Consider the following 16,080-nt stretch of genomic DNA (forward strand, 5'->3'; position numbering starts at 1 on the left):
GATGGAGGAGCCTGGTAGGCTGCAGTCTGTGGGGTCGCTAGGGGTCGGATATGACTGAGCGACTTCACTTTCACTTTTCACTTTCACACATTGGAGAAGGAAATGGCAACCCACTCCAGTGTTCTTGCCTGGAGAATCCCAGGGACGGGGGAGCCTGGTGGGCTACCGTCTGTGGGGTCACACAGAGTCGGACACGACTGAAGTGACTTAGCAGCAGCAGCAGCAGGACATTTATTAAGGTACTCTTAAAAATGCATTCCAGTATACACTAGGTGAAAACAAATACTGTTTGATTCCACCTATATGAGGTACCAAGAACAGTCAAATTCACAGTCAGAAAGTACATTAGTGGAATGCCAGGGGTTGGGGATGGGAGTGAGATGGGAGGGAAGATGGGGAGTTAGTGTTTAATGGGGTCAGAGTTTCAGTTTAGAAAAGTGAAAAACTTGGGAGATGGATGATGGTGAGAGTTACACAACAGTGTGAATGTATTTAGTGCCAGTGTATAGGTAAACACAGTTCCAACAGTATGTTTTATATTATGTGACTTTTACCACAATAAAAATGTATTAAAGAAAGAAAGAATGAATGAATTGGGACCAAGGGGAGAAAAGTAAAAAAGAGTGGCACTTAACAGAAGAAAAGCTTTTCTTCTTGGAAGGATTCCACTGTTGATATGCAAATATTGATTAAGGTATTCATTCAAACATAAAAATAGGGATTACTGGCAAAGATAAATTCAGGATTCAGATTGTTGGCTACCTGGGAACTGGAGGTTGCTGGCAGGAGTGGGGTGGGGGGCAGGGGTGGGTGGCGAGACAGGGACCAGATGGTTAGAGGTAAATTGCTGTCATTTCCCTGGCTTTTACCCTTTAAGGTAAAGCTTTGGGATACTTATTACTAAAACAAACATTAAACAGATGAATTAATTGATAGCAGATCATAAAAGTGTACTAAGAACTTTATGATGAATCAAATTTTGCATGTGATGTTAGAAATTAAAATAACTTCCTAAAGGAAGTATGAGTTAGACAATTGAGTAGCTCCTGGATTTCTAGATTTTAGACATGAGCCCAACTGCCCCTTCCTTCCCTATGCCAATAAAATAGGGAAATGGTTTAGGTTGCCAAATAAAATACAATGAGTCCCCTACATACGAACCTTCAAGTTGTAAACTTTCAAAGACGCGAATGCATTATAAACCTATTACAGTATAATACTACATAGCCGATTGTTACTTGGGTACCTAACTTTGTTGGACTTACAAGCAAACTGGACTTAGAAATGTACTCTTGAAACAGAACTCATTCATATATGCAGGGGGCTTAACTGTAATTTCAAAGAAGATTTTAACAACAAAAGCAAGAGTGGCAAAAATCTCAGAATATTGGACCTTTAAATACATTCAGCTTCTGGAAACCTGCATTGTCTTTTCCTTATTTTGCTTTGAACAAGTCAAAGTGTCTTCTTACACCGTGAACTGGCATTAGGGATACACCAGATCACTTCAGTTCTCATGCCCCTTCCAAGGATCATCTATCTGACTGTATACCCTAAGGGTCTACCTGATGGCTCAGATTATGAAGAATCTGTCTACCATGTAGGAGACCCGGGTTTGATCCCTGGGTCGGGAAGATTCCCTTCCCCAAGAAGGCAACGGCAACTCACTCCAGTATTCTTGACAGGAGAATCCCATGGACAGAGGAGCCTGGTGGGCTACAGTCCATGGGAACAGAGAGAGTTGGATATGACTGAGCAACTAACACACACACACACACACACACACACACACACAGAAATGTAATGGACTTATAGAACACAGCACAGTTAACCAGAGAAATGATCAAGCTGCTTAATATCTCCAGCCATAATTTAAGAAGACTAAACTTTAGTGGCATGAAAGGAGAAGGAAAGGATTGAAAATGATTTTCCTTATGAATGCAGTCTTACACTAGGGATCCATTCTGCCAAGAAATCTATAATGCTGTGGATATAATTCTTCGACTGTAAGAGCGTCTCCTAGGGTCAGAGACCTCTCCTTTCCAAGAAATTATAAGGGACCTAGAGCCTGATAAGAACTCATAAAGCAGAGAGATTTCCAATAGGGTCAGAGGACTTATCTTACTAATACTTGTTGTCCCGTGATTGTTGAGACAGAAGCTTGTCCAGATCCAGTCTGGGCTTAAATCAGTAAACCCTTATTAAAAACTGCCAAGTAGTAGGCTCTTGAGCAGCTGGTTGTGATAAACACCCTATATCCTTGGGGGAAAGCAGGGGACATGACTCCAGGAAACCATCTGCAATGATAATTCAAGCTCCTGAGGATAACCACTCTGTAGTTATCCCTCCAGGCCAGGTCCATATATCTCAGATGGGTTTTTAAGGATTTTCACTTGCCATCTAAAGAGAACTGCTGCCATTCCATTGGAAAAACTGGTTCAACTTTAAAAAACTCAGGAATAAAACACTGTTCTATTATTTAAAATAGGTCATAATGGCTCCTCAGAACCAATTTTGGGAATGAAATTAAAGAGAAGAATGAGAAAGAAAGCTCAATAGTGCTTTAAATAGGCAGGGAGGTGGGGTGGAACTTCCCAGGCAGTCCAGTGGTTAAGACTTCTCTTTCCAACGAAATGGGTGAGGTTCGATACCTGGTCGGTACCGAAGATCCCACATACTTTGCAGACAGAAAAAACATAAAACAGAAGCACTATTTTAACAAATTCAATAATGACTTCGTTTTTTTCAAATGGTCACATTAAAAAATATCTTTAAAAGGGGGGTGACATCAAACATGAGAAGACTATGTTGCTGGAATATTTGCACACAGCTGACAAAATCATTAGAAAACAACCATGGAAGTAATTCCTAACGGCAACAAATTGAAGAGGGAGCCCTTGAACACTTTTAAAGTCAAAAGAAATATACTGAAAGTAAGCACTTGCTACTTAACAGCCACACCGGGTGATGCAAGTCATTTTCTCCTCCTTCACTTCCTTCTGTCTTTGTATGAAGTAGTGATAACAGTGTCTCTCCCGCCTTTCTCATAGAACTATTCTCAGGAACAAAGGCAGTGTCTGTGATAGTACTTGGAGATTACAAAACCCTGAAATACAGTAAGATATTTTTTAAATCTTTAAAGGATATCTACTATTGATATAAACTTTTTCCTTTTCTTTCTCTCTTTCCAGATTTTTAAAAATCCATATGAACAAACTTACATACAAGCACTTTACATTTACTGATTTACTACTCATAACAAACACGACTGCATATATAACTATCATTTCTCCATTTTACAGAAGAGGAGACCAAGTCACAGAAGAAACGCACAGGTAGGTGTCAAACCCAGGCTGTGGGGCTGCACTGTCCTTGCTCTGCACCGTGGAGCTTCCCGAGTTACCACAGGTTCTGATTCCTCACCCTCAGCCACCTTCACTTTGGCAGGATCCATACAACAAAAGTGAAATAGTGAGGACCATCCAATCCAAGTGCTGAAAAGAACCTGAGTGGACATCTCAATAGGAAAGAATCATTTCTATTCTTTCATTTGATTTCCAAAGGTTCAGGAGGGTTTTTCCTTTTTTTGTCTTCAGAATGCCGTTAGACAAAAGCACTGAATTCTACGTTGGGCGGGGAGGAGGGAGGAGTGAATCACTTCTCTGGGGGTATTCAGTCATCTTTTAAACGCCAAATAAAGATTTTCCGGCAGTGTAGAAGTAGAAGATCTGGTAACAATGCAAGACTGTACCAAGTGTCCAGCCAAACACCTGACACACATCAGACACTCAGTTTGCCCAAGAACTGTCACTTCTAAAAATGTTAATTTCTCATCATGCTCAGATCCTACAATTCTGAGAAAAGAGATCCAAAAACTATTAAGTAACCATGTTAATCTAGAGCACTGTTGTCCACATTCTTCATCATGCATCCTTTTTCATAAAAATGAGGACATGTACTCCTGGTGCACGTGTGTAGATAAATAAAAACTTATATATACAAGTTTTAAAACTATAAGATCCTATGAACATTTGAAACAAAAACATACATTGAAAAATAGCAGGAATCTAACAAAACGGTATAGATGATCTTATTTGCAGAGCAGAAACAGAAACACAGACATGGAGAACAATCGTATGGACACCAAGGAGGGGAAAGAGAGGTGGAACGAATTGGGAGATTGGGATTCACATAGGGAAGCCCAACATATACATACTGCTGCTGCTGCTGCTGAGTCACTTCAGTCGTGTCCAACTCTGTGTGACCCCATAGACGGAAGCCCACCAGGCTCCCCCGTCCCTGGGATTCTCCAGGCAAGAACACTGGAGTGGGTTGCCATTTCCTTCTCCAATGTGTGAAAGTGAAAAGTGAAAGTGAAGTTGCTCAGTTGTGTCCGACCCTTAGCGATCCCACGGACTGCAGCCTACCAGGCTCCTCCATCCATGGGATTTTCTAGGCAAGAGTACTGGAGTGGCTTGCCATTGCCTTCTCCGACATATACATACTACTGTGTATAAAACAGATAACTGATGAGAAGCTACTTTATAGCACAGGGACCCCTACTCAGTACCCTGTGGTGACCAAAACGGAAAGGAAATCCAAAAAAAGAGATATATGCATACTCGCTGTACAGCAGAAACTAATACAACATTGTATTACAAAAATTACAAATAAATAAACAGCAAGCAGAAATATAAGTTCTGGTATTTTCTTTGCACATCCCAACGTACAAGTCTTGAGCATCTTGGATGATGCTTACCCCACCCATCACCTTGGTAGATGTAACAGATAATACTGTGATTTCTGAACCAGAGCCCCAGAGTCAAGATGATGGATCCACAATCTTGGCTCATCTCTGTGTGACCCTGTGTAACCCTCTGTCTCTGTGTGACCTGTGTCTCCGTGTGACCCTGGGACAAGTCATTCCTCCCTTCTGATCCTCAGTTTTCAAATCTTGGTGTGTGTCAGTTGCTTAGTCATGTCCGACTCTTTGCCACTCCATGGATTGTAGGCTGCGAGCCTCCTCTGTCCACGGGATTCTCTAGACAAGAGAATCTAGACAGAGTGGGTTGCCATTTTCTTCTCCAAGGGGTCTTCCTGCCCCAGGGATTGAATCTGGATCTCCTGCAAGTGGAGATAACAGTTTCCACCTTATAGATATGTTGATGATTAAAACAATGTACTGAGTGAAATATGCTTAGCACAACACAGACAACCCAGGAATGATGGTTAAACCAGAACTGACATTTAATGCAAACCACCTTCTTATACATGGAGAAAAAGTGAGGCTCAAAGACATTACCTGACTTTCCAGGCCATGGAACTGGATATCTCAATGGTGGCCTACAAGCCAGCATCTCTTAGCTCCAGATCAGTGATCTTTTAACTGTACCTTAGGGGGTTCTCTGCTGGCCTAGAGGTTAGGATTCCTGGCTTTCACTGCCACGGCCTGGGTTCAGTCCCTTGTTTGGAAACTGAGATCCCACAAGATACAAGTTGTGGCCAAAAAAGGAAAAAGATATATATATTAACTGTAACTTACTATTTCTAGATAAATGGAACACACTCTGGGGTCCCCAAATTTTCTATCTTTACAACACTGGTGTTGAAACCAAGCGTCAAGACTCCAAAACCTTTCCTTTGATAAATATTTGGTATTAAATCTATTTAATATCTTCCTTAAATTTATTCTCACATGGCAATCCATGCTCCAAAGATGGTACAATACCAGAGCATACCGGGAAAAGCTTGTGTCTGCAACTAGCTCATCACAGGCTGATGCAGACAGCAAGAAGATGTTACTGGGAGGCAGACAGCTAAGATTGGTGCACTTCAAAGATGCAGATTTTTCCTTAAAAAAAAAAAAAGAGAGACCTATTATAAAATAATGACAAAAGAGTAAGGATGGAGCGTGGGTTGAAGTATGCAGACGCTACAATGGCAGAATGTTGAAGGTGGGTGAGAAAGACATGGCGTTTAATATTTTATTTGCCTTGTATATCATAATAAAGAGAAGACTCCTGAGAGTCCCTTGGACTGCAAGGAGATCAAATTGATTTAGTCAATCCTAAAGGAAATCAACCCTGACTATTCATTGGAAGGACTGATGTTGAAGCTTCAATACTCTGGCCACTTGATACCAAGAGCCCACTCACTGGAAAAGACTCTGATGTTGAGAAAGACTGAAGGCAATAGGAGAACAGGGCAGCAGAGGATGAGATGGTTGGATGGCATCACTAATTCAATGGACATGAATCTGAGCAAATTCCATGAGATAGTGAAGGACAGGGAAGACTGGAATGCTGCAGTCCATGGGGTGGCAAAGAGTCAGACACAACTTGGTGACCGAACAACAACAATCATAATAAAGTTTAAAAAAAAATGGCAAGGGGGAAAAAATAGCTGGTGTAGAAGTCTCAAGGACCTGCGGAAATGAAAACAGGGAGGCAGTCAGTGGAATTGGATGGACATTTCTCTCCCACTCTGCTTTCTCTTAATTGTCAGCTGAGATGAAAAAGATAAATATTTCTCAACAATAGCAGCCATAACCACGTTCTCCAAGTCTTTTAAAAACATGAGCTGGTCATCAGTACATGTATGGAGGACTGGGGGCACGCAATTTGACAGCAGGTAGACTTGCATCCACTCCTGGCCCATCAACAATAAGAAAGACAAACAAACGTCCCCCTATCACCTCGAAGTACTCCTGTTACCCTCTTGGGGTGGCCCCTGCAGGCAGCTCTGTCTTCCAGAAGCAGGGCCAGTCATGTGAAGGAGGGGACGGTGGGCTGTGGTGGACATTCACACCCCATTCTCCTATTGAGAATTCTCCTATTGAGGAGAGAGACCTCAAAGAGAGACCTCAATAGGAAGCCGTGTGTGTTAGTCACTCAGTCGTGTCTGACTCTCTGCGACCCCAAGGACTGTAGCCCACCACGCTCCTCTGTCCATGGGATTCTCCAGGCAAGAATACTGGAGCAGGTTGCCGTGCCCTTCTCCAGGGAAAGCTGGGGCGGTCACGGATAACCGGTGGTGCAAGCAAAGGAGATTAAGACTCTGAATCTTAAACCTGCAAAGAAAGAGGCCTCAGTAAAAACACCGCCCACCCATCACCCCCTCCTGCACCCCGTCATTCTCCTCACTGCTTTGATGACACTCAGTGGTCTTTGGTACAACACAAGGAGTGTTGTACTGGGGTCTCTGTGCAAGCAAAAGTCAGTCTGCCTCTGTCCTCAAGAAGATCGCATTTTTTTCTTTCTTCCTTTCTCCCTCCCTCCCTTCCTTCCTTTCTTTTTTTTTTTGCCACATCTTACAGGATCTTATTTCCCAGACCAGGGACGGAACCCACGTTCCCTGCACTGTTAGTGTGGAGTCCTAGCCACTGGACTGCCAGGGAAATCCCAAGGAGATTATATTCTTGCAGGAGTCAGACAGAACAAACCAAAGACCAGGTGATGAGACCTAGAACAGACGTATAATCAGAGTTCTGGGAGCAGAGAGAGGGCTGGCTGCCTGGTTGGCAAGGTTGTGCAGAGGAGACCAGTCAGTGAGAGTGGGGTGGGGTGGATTCTGAACAGCCTGTGCTGGCCTGACAAGGGCGTACCAGATAAAGACACAGAAAAGTCAAGACATGTTTTTCTCCCATAAACATATAGTCTTTTATTCCAAGTAGCACTTTTCAGAAAAGAGGTGCTCATGGAAGAGACATGTCCTAAAAGATTTAGATTCCAGTTGTCTGGGGTGTGAATTAATTAGCTTTGCAATCCTTTAGTCAAAGGGAGGATGGGAGAATGACTCAAAAATAATACAAGGATGGAATTTAGAAGTTAAATATGTCTATAAATGTCCCCAAGAAACTTTTGTCTCAAGGACTTCCCCAGTGGACCAGTGATTGAGAATCTGCCTCCCAACACAGGGGACACAGATTTGATCCCTGGTTGGGGAACTAAGATCCCACATGCCGTGGGGCAACTAAGCCTTAGTACTGCAACTACTGAGCCCACATGCCCTGAAATCTGAGCTCCACAACTAAGAACCAACACAACCAAATAAACAAATAAATATTTATTTTAAAAAAGAAAAGAAATTCTTGTTCCATTTTCAGTTCAGAGAGAAAATAAGTGGAAATAGATTGGCGGAGGGATTATGCAAATTAAAACTGTCATCTTCACCATACTTAATCCTGCTAAAGTGACTATGATACTCTCACATTTTACACAAGATGTGTAAACTCGGGTCCATCTGAGTCAGTATCAGGGTTTTCAGAAGATGGTCCAGGAGAAGCCAGGAAGCAGACGGTAATGATGGGCCCCCTGGGAGGATCACAGACCACAGGAGCAGGCAGAGCCTTCTGTAGGCTGCTAGGGGTGCTCAGCAAGCTCGGAGCCATCAAGCTGCTCTCCCAGAAGAGATGGCAGGCAAGATCAGTGATCACCCCCAGGGACAGAAAGTGACCAAAGAGCCACAACTCAAGCAAGCAGAACACATACAGCTTGATGTGACGGTGATGTCTCCTGGGGAGACTGTTCGCCGCTCAGTCATGTCTGACTCTTCTGCGACCCCATGGCCGTGGGATCAAACCCACGTCCCTTGCACTATGGGAAGATTCTTTACCATCTGAGCCACCAGGGAAGCCCAAGTCTCCTGGGGAGACTAGTCATCCACCAGAACATCTGACCCTCCCATGCTGGGTTTGTTCAGGGGCCTGGCAAAACCAGATGAAAGGACTAAATAGGCTGTTATGGGGTGACCTTGGCAAGGAGGTGGGCAGAGGCAGGGCTACCCTAGGGACAATGCCAGTTCTCTCACGTTTGTTTTTGGTTTAACTGCTTTCCCTCTTTGAAGGAACGATTCCCAAATTTATCTGTAGTCCAGACTTCATTCCTGAACTGGACTTACACCCTACTGTCTGCTCATCATCTCCACTGAGAAGTCTGATGCGCGGGGCTTCCCCGGTGGCTCAGTGGTAAAGAATCTGTCTGCCAATGCAGGAGACACGTGTTCCATCCCAGATCAGGGAAGATCCCACATGCCACAAGGAACTAAGCCTGTGTGCCACAACTAGTGAGCCTGTGCTCTAGAGCCTGGGAGCCACAACTACTGAGCTCACGGGTCCTAGAGCCTACCTGCTCCATAACAAGAGAAGTCTGCACAGCAACTAGAGAGCAGCCCCTGCTCTCCACAACTAGAGAAAGCCCACGCAGCAACAAAGACACAGCCAAAAATGAAAATAAACATATAAATAAAATTATTTTTTTAAAAAAGAAGTCTGATAGGCACCTCAGACTCACTGGATCCAATGCTAGACTCCTGACCTCCCCGTCCCCCCAATCCTGAACCACTTACTTACACCCCCTCAACCTTAATCAACTGCAACTCTAAGTTTCCTGTTCTAGTGGCGTCAGCCACACACTCCCTTGCTCACTAGGCACCAGCACATACTGCTGCTTCTACCTTTAAAGAAACACCCATATCGGAGCTCGTCCCTCCACCTCTGCTGTTACCACTCTGGTCCAAGCCCCCATCATCACATATCTAAAGTACTGCAGGAGCAAGACAGCAAGAGAAGAAAGCACAGATAGTTGTGGGTGATGAACAGATGGGGAGGAAGGAACCAGTGGGGACTTTGCAACTGGGAGCTAGGTAAACAAAGTATGCTGAGAGGTCAGAGCCCTGAAGAGCTGTAATTACAATATGATGAGTCGGGAGGTCCCACAGGACTGCCCAGTGGGTGTAGACCCGAAGCAGCCAGAACCTCAGGACTTTAGGGAAGGAGACAGAGATGGGGAACCTCTGCAGTTAGGTGACAGCTCAAACTATCTTACTTTCTCTTTTGCAATTATATTCTAGCTTCACATGTTCTTAACATAACTTTCTAGAATTTTCTTGATGTTTTTAGTAGGAAAAAACTAATACATCCCAATTAAATATGACTCCAGTTCAGTTCAGTCGCTCAGTCATGTCCGACTCTTTGCGACCCCATGAGTCACAGCACGCCAGGCCTCCCTGTCCATCACATAGACATGATTTAACACATGAATGGCTTTATATATATATGTATACGTAAATGGTATGAATGTTAAGACAACAGTAATCATTAAACAACATAGCAACCAAAAATCAACCAAATTCTGAATTCCAGAATTCAGAGATCCTGAAATATCCTTGCATTATTTATGACAACAGGGATAAATCAAGTTGTTCTAGTTAAACCGACGTATAAGAATCTTGTTCTGGTATCACAGACCTTCGTAGTCAATATAATTATCACTGCATATGGTCTGGTTCTGTCCATGACAATCACTAAGAACAGTTTTGGGTAAGTTAGAATTCTCATGTGATTACCAACCATAATAATGGAGGTGTTAGCCAGCAGTTATAATTACCGTCTGCAAACTCTCTCTTTGCGAATATACTCTGAATAAAGGCTTGCTCTGCATTTTTCCTCCAATGTAACTGCCCATTTAAAAATGTAAACTGAGGATTTCTCTGGTGGTCCAGTGGTTAAGACTCTGTACTTCAAATGCAAGAGACTATGGCTGGATCCCAAGTCAGGGAACTAAGATCCCAGATGCCAAGCATCATAGCCAAAAAAGAAAAAAAAAATTATTTTTTTTAGATATAAAAACATAAACTAAAGGAACAAACTAATAATCAGCATCGGAGGTTCTCTGCATTCCTTTTCCATCCGAGGATTTAAGCAGTGCTCGGTTAACAAGTAATCTTCAGGTGACTGACTCTTCTCAGTGACCCAGTGAATCAATGACACGCAACAGTTAACTGTTAGTCTGAGCACTGAATGCGTATGACCGAGGCTTTCTGGAAACAGGTCTCCAGTTTCACCATGGTGCCATGGTTTTAACACTCTGAAATAAATCAATATTGTGGAAGATATCAATGAGCTCCATTTCACAGAGCCTTGAAAACTCCATATGAGATCTCTGGTACAAGGCATCATGGGAGCATTCATATTTCAGAAGGAAATCTGTGCATTCAGGTCCCTAGACCAACTTTTGGAAACAAAGATAACTCTATATATTGATACCTAGACAACATATTAAAAAGCAGAGACATCACTTTGCCAACAAAGGTCTGTATAGTCAAAGCTGTGTTTTTTCCAGTAGTCATGCATGGATGTGAGACTTGGACCACAAAGAAGACTGAGTGCCAAAAAATTGATGCATTTGAATTGTGGTGCTGGAGAAAACTCTTGAGAGTCCCTTGGACAGCAAGGAGATCAAACCAGTCCATCCTAAAGGAAATCAACCCTGAATATTCATTGGAAGGACTGATGCTGAAGCTGAAGCTCCAATACCTTGGTCACCTGATGTGAAGAGCCGACCCATTGGAAAAGACCCTGATGCTGGGAAAGATTGAAGGCAGGAGGAGAAGCGGGGCACAGAGGATGAGATGGTTGGATGCTATCAATGACTCAATGGAGACGGTGAAGGACAGGGAAGCCAGGCATACTACAGTTCATGGGGTCGCAGAGCAGGACACAACTTAGTGACTGAACAACAATCTATCAAAGGTTGTCCCAGTAATAAAGAGCAACCAGAACGTCCTGAGAGCTGGAGAGAGAGGAAATATCTTGTTTCCCCCAGAATGCAAGTTCCGATACTGAGAGCTAAGCCTGGAAACAGCAGGGTGAGGAAAGAGAGCAGAGGAAGTGCTGGCAAAGTAACTGTGAGGTATTGGATTACAAGTAAGGTTTCCTCTCTTTTTAAGATCTCCTTTAGGGATATAAACACCTCAGTAGATGAAGTGCTATCTGATTTAAAATACTAATGCACACCACTCTCCAAAGCCAGAGCATGATACTTAGAGCCCTCGAGACCACAGGAAGAAATTCAGAGAGGCTCCTTCCCCTTTGTCACAAATAAAACTAACACTCCTTCATAGTTCTTTTATAGCCACACCCACCAAGCTCCCTTGACAGGGGTATTATTTACATCTCTGGAGAGGGAGCAATTTCCTTAACACCTGATCTAAGTGTCCAGTCTGGGCTCCCCGGGTGTCTCAGCGGTAAAGAACTGCAATGCAGAAGACACAAGAGACGCAAGTTTGATCCCTGGGTGGGGAAGATCCCTGGAGAAGGAAATGGCGACCCACGTACTGTACTCCATGGGGTCCTAAAGAGTCGACATGACTCAGCGACTAAACTACAACTACAAAAAAGCATGTGGTCTACAGTACGATCTGAGCATCTGGTGATTAATGCTGTTGTTGTTGCTGTTCGGTCGCTCAGTCGTGTCCGACCCTTTGCGACCCCAAGGACTGCAGCACACCAGGCTTCCCTGTCCTTCACTATCTCCAGGAATTTGCTCAAACTCATGCTCACTGAATCTTAAACAACAGAAACATCCCGACTGCTGTGCTCTGACTGTGTGGGAAACACTGTGCTAAGAGCATATGACATAAGCTCATTGTTATTATTATTACTGTTATCACTGTAGGTGCAGGAGAGTTTTCTCTACTTCCTTTCTAGGTTCTTTAACTTGGTCTAATAATTAAACTGATAAAAGATTAACAGGAGAAAAGCAAACAAGTTTAATAACATGTGTATCTTGGAAAGACCCAGGAAAACTAACTGAAACGGTGGAAGCCCTCACCTTAAATGCCTTCTTCAGCTACAGCAAAAAAATAGGGTGGTGGGATACTCTCTGGGAGGTCACGAGAAAAAGCAGAGAAAACAAAGGTGAGGTTGTAATGCAAATTAAGTTATCACCTTCCTCACCGATGAGAGCTCTGCATTCAGATGAAGATCACCTCCCCCCAACTTCCAGGTGCAGCCTGGAAGACACCCTTACAAATGGAGATTTCCCTTGTACATGGAAATGTCTCTGATGCTGGGGAAGGAGGAGAAGGGGGCGACAGAGGATGAGATGGTTGGATGGCAACACCAACTCAATGCACAGTTTGAGCAAACTCTGGGAGTTGGTGAAGAACAGGAAAGCCTGGCGCGCTGCAGTCCATGGGGTCGCAAAGAGCCAGACAGGACTGAGCAACTGAACAACAACATCTACTTGGGTTTTCCAAAGCTTCTCCTGAGTCTGCGGTTTCTTAAAATAATCAGCCTCAAATAATCCTGATGCTGAAGAGACAGGAAGTGAAGTGGTCAACTCTGCACCCTGGTAAAATTTAACTGAGGTTCCAAAAGGTTAGGAAACTTGCCCGAGGTCAAGCAGCTAATAAGTGGCCCAGGCAGGACCTGAACTTATACCTGTTTGACTTCAAAATCTCTGCCCAGAACTATCAATGATGTCAGAGAAAGTGAAGGCATGCAGTCACATCCCTCTTCAGGTTCCCCTTGAGACAACATTGCCTGAGCTACTCTGACAGAAGAGCCAGAAATCAGCTCTGGCTATAAATCATCTAAATGAAGGACTAAGTCATCCCATCATTCCAAGCGGGGCATCTCTTCTGCTCCTGAGACACAGGACCCTGCAGAGTTGGGTGCTTCACGGGCAGTGCAGAATTCTGTCCCCACACCACAGACCGACTTGGCACAGCAGCACCAGTAGCAGGGCAGAGAGAAGAAGGGTGACTAGAGAGGGGAGTCCTATCGGTTCACAATTTTCCATTCCCAGGCTCAGACAGGGAGCCACAGGCTGGTCACGAGGCACCTGCGTCACTGCTCCACTAACCTGGTTTAAGGTCTATTAATTATGATCTGTTCTTCAAGGCCCATGCTCTCTGGTCAGATGCACGATGGGGCACACAGGGGCTGAGTGGAGAGTGGAAACTGCCCTGCACAACACTCTCCACCTGGGGCAGGACTCACTGAGGCCCCGAAGTGCCAGCTGATGGTCCTGGCCATGGCCCCACCTCATCCCCAAGGTAGGAGCCCTGTCCACTTACACAGTCTCAGTGGGGTACAAACAGGGAGTCAAGCATGGGAACAGGGTCTAGGAGCCAGAGGGAAGCCAGCTCCCGGGCAGATGAGTGGGGAGAGGGAAGGTAATAAGCACAGCTGGGTTGGGGGGTGGGGGGTGAGGTGATGCCCTGAGATCAGAAGCATGAAGAGGTCTGTTGTAGAAAGAGGGAGCAGGTACGCAGAGAGGAGACGGGAGACACCAGCTCAGAAAGAGGAAGCTGAGAGGGTGGGAATCCAGGGTCTTGATGGCTTCCGAGCCCCAGCTTCAGTCCCCATGAGGCTCAGGAATCCTGCAAGTATGAGCGTGGCTGTGTGCCCTCACATGGTCCACACGAGCGGGTTCCTAGCCACCAAAGACCTTTGACTAAAACTAACTATATAAGTGTACTAAAAAAATCTTCCCTAGCATTCATTTTTCTTCAAGTCTTAACCAGCTGGGGGGCTTCCCTGGTGGCTGGGACAGTAAAGAATCTGTCTGCAACGCAGGAGACCCAGGTTCGATGCCTGGGTCGATAAGATCTCAAGAAGGAAACTGCAATCCTTCCAGTATTCTTGCTTAGGAAATCCCATGGACAGAGGATCCTGGTAGACTACAGTCCATGAGGTTGAAAAGAGTCCAATCCTTAAATATAGTCTCTAGGCGAGTGCAACTCAACCAAGGCTGTATGCAAGCATACACATGTGCACACACATGTGAATTCATGTGCTATTATACATGTACACACACAGACACACATACATGCATATGTCTAGATACACACACACACACACAAGAAAAATATCTACCGAGGGCTGCTGAGATGCAGCTAGGCTTGAGATTCACTGCAGAGACAGAGTCCACCACGTTTCTCAGTGTAGTAGTCAAGAGAAGCAAATTCAGAAACATTAGGTACTCTCCCTTAAAAATCACGAAACACAGCCTTACTTAAAGAAGGCACCTCAGAAGACATGTACAGTACGTCCCCTACATATGAACAAGTTCCATTTCCGGAAAGCATTCATAAGTTCAACAAAGTTAGCCTAGGTACCCAACACTAACATCATCGGTTATATAGTACTGTACTGTCATAAGTTTATGATACTCTTCACACAAATGATACACACAAAAACACAAAAAATAAAACATTTAAATCTTCAGTACAGTACCTTGAAGAGTTCAGGAGTAGAGTACAAAGCTGCACACAGAGCTGGCAAAGAGAGAGAGGAGGTAGGAGATGGTAGAGCTGAAGGGTCATCAGCAATAGGAGACAGAGGGCAAGCTGAGAGGTCATGCCTGCCTGAAGTTGATGGAACGCATGTTCACATTTTTGAAAGTTCCCAGCTTAAAGGTTCGTATGTAGGGAACTTACTGTGTTGCATCCCTTGTTTTGAAAACAATGCAATGTAAAGCTCAGGAGTGTGGAGTGCCTCCCTGTGCAAGGTGACAACACGGATTAGAGAGACTGTGGAACTAAAACTAATTTCCCTAGTTCAAAAGGTTTTGTGTTCATCTCACTTTTGCAAATTAAAGCTTTTATGAATCAGCAAGCCTATTATTTAAAGCAATCCTGGGTGGGGACAGAAATCATTCTAATACACAAATAATGATCTCCGAAGTACAGCTGTGTTGAGACTTCAGATTCTTGTACCCAAGGCTTCTTAAAGTGGAGCAGAATTATGGCCTCAACACTCCCTTAAGAAAAATCCAATAGATGGAATAAGTCTGCCACCACCATGAACAGCACAATCCCTGAAGGCAGATTCTAGAGTCTTACATGGGGTTATTAATATGAGTAGTTGTTGTTGTTTAGTTGCTAAGTCGTGTCTGACTCCATCGAGGCCCCATGGAGTGTAGCCTGCCAGGCTCCTCTATCCATAGGATTTCCCAGGCAAGAATACTGGAGTAGGTTGACATTTCCTTCTCCAGGGGATCTTCCTGGCCCAGGGATTGAACCTGGGTCTCCTGCATCGCAGGCAGGTTCTTTACCACTGAGCTACCTGGGAAGCCCTCATATGAGTAGAGTAGTTATCAATTTTGAGAAAGGGACAGAAAGGCAGGCAGTAGCAGAAGGCTGGGAGTGATGGTAAGGATTTGCTCTAAGTGACCTCAGGACAGTATCACTCAAATGACTTCAAGGGGAAAAAAGGGGGGTGCGGGGAAGGCCTTCCATCAATATTCCATTATACCAGTAGAGTTTTCAGACTGAATTTTAGATAAGGTTGAG

At 44.2% G+C, this 16,080-nt stretch overlaps 1 protein-coding gene and 1 non-coding gene across 2 annotated transcripts in view; both read right to left on the reverse strand.

The window, feature by feature from the left end:
• The window catches only part of ABHD17C (abhydrolase domain containing 17C, depalmitoylase), a 60,086-nt gene that overhangs the window by 36,273 nt on the left and 7,733 nt on the right, over positions 1-16,080 (reverse strand). The window lies entirely within an intron of this gene.
• TRNAR-GCG (transfer RNA arginine (anticodon GCG)) lies at positions 15,789-15,859 on the reverse strand. The gene has a single exon. It is a non-coding gene; the product is annotated as a tRNA-Arg (tRNA).

Source organism: Moschus berezovskii, chromosome 21, assembly GCF_049115385.1.
Source record: "Moschus berezovskii isolate FMDL1 chromosome 21, NW_MosBer_1.0, whole genome shotgun sequence".
Taxonomy (NCBI): domain Eukaryota; kingdom Metazoa; phylum Chordata; class Mammalia; order Artiodactyla; family Moschidae; genus Moschus; species Moschus berezovskii.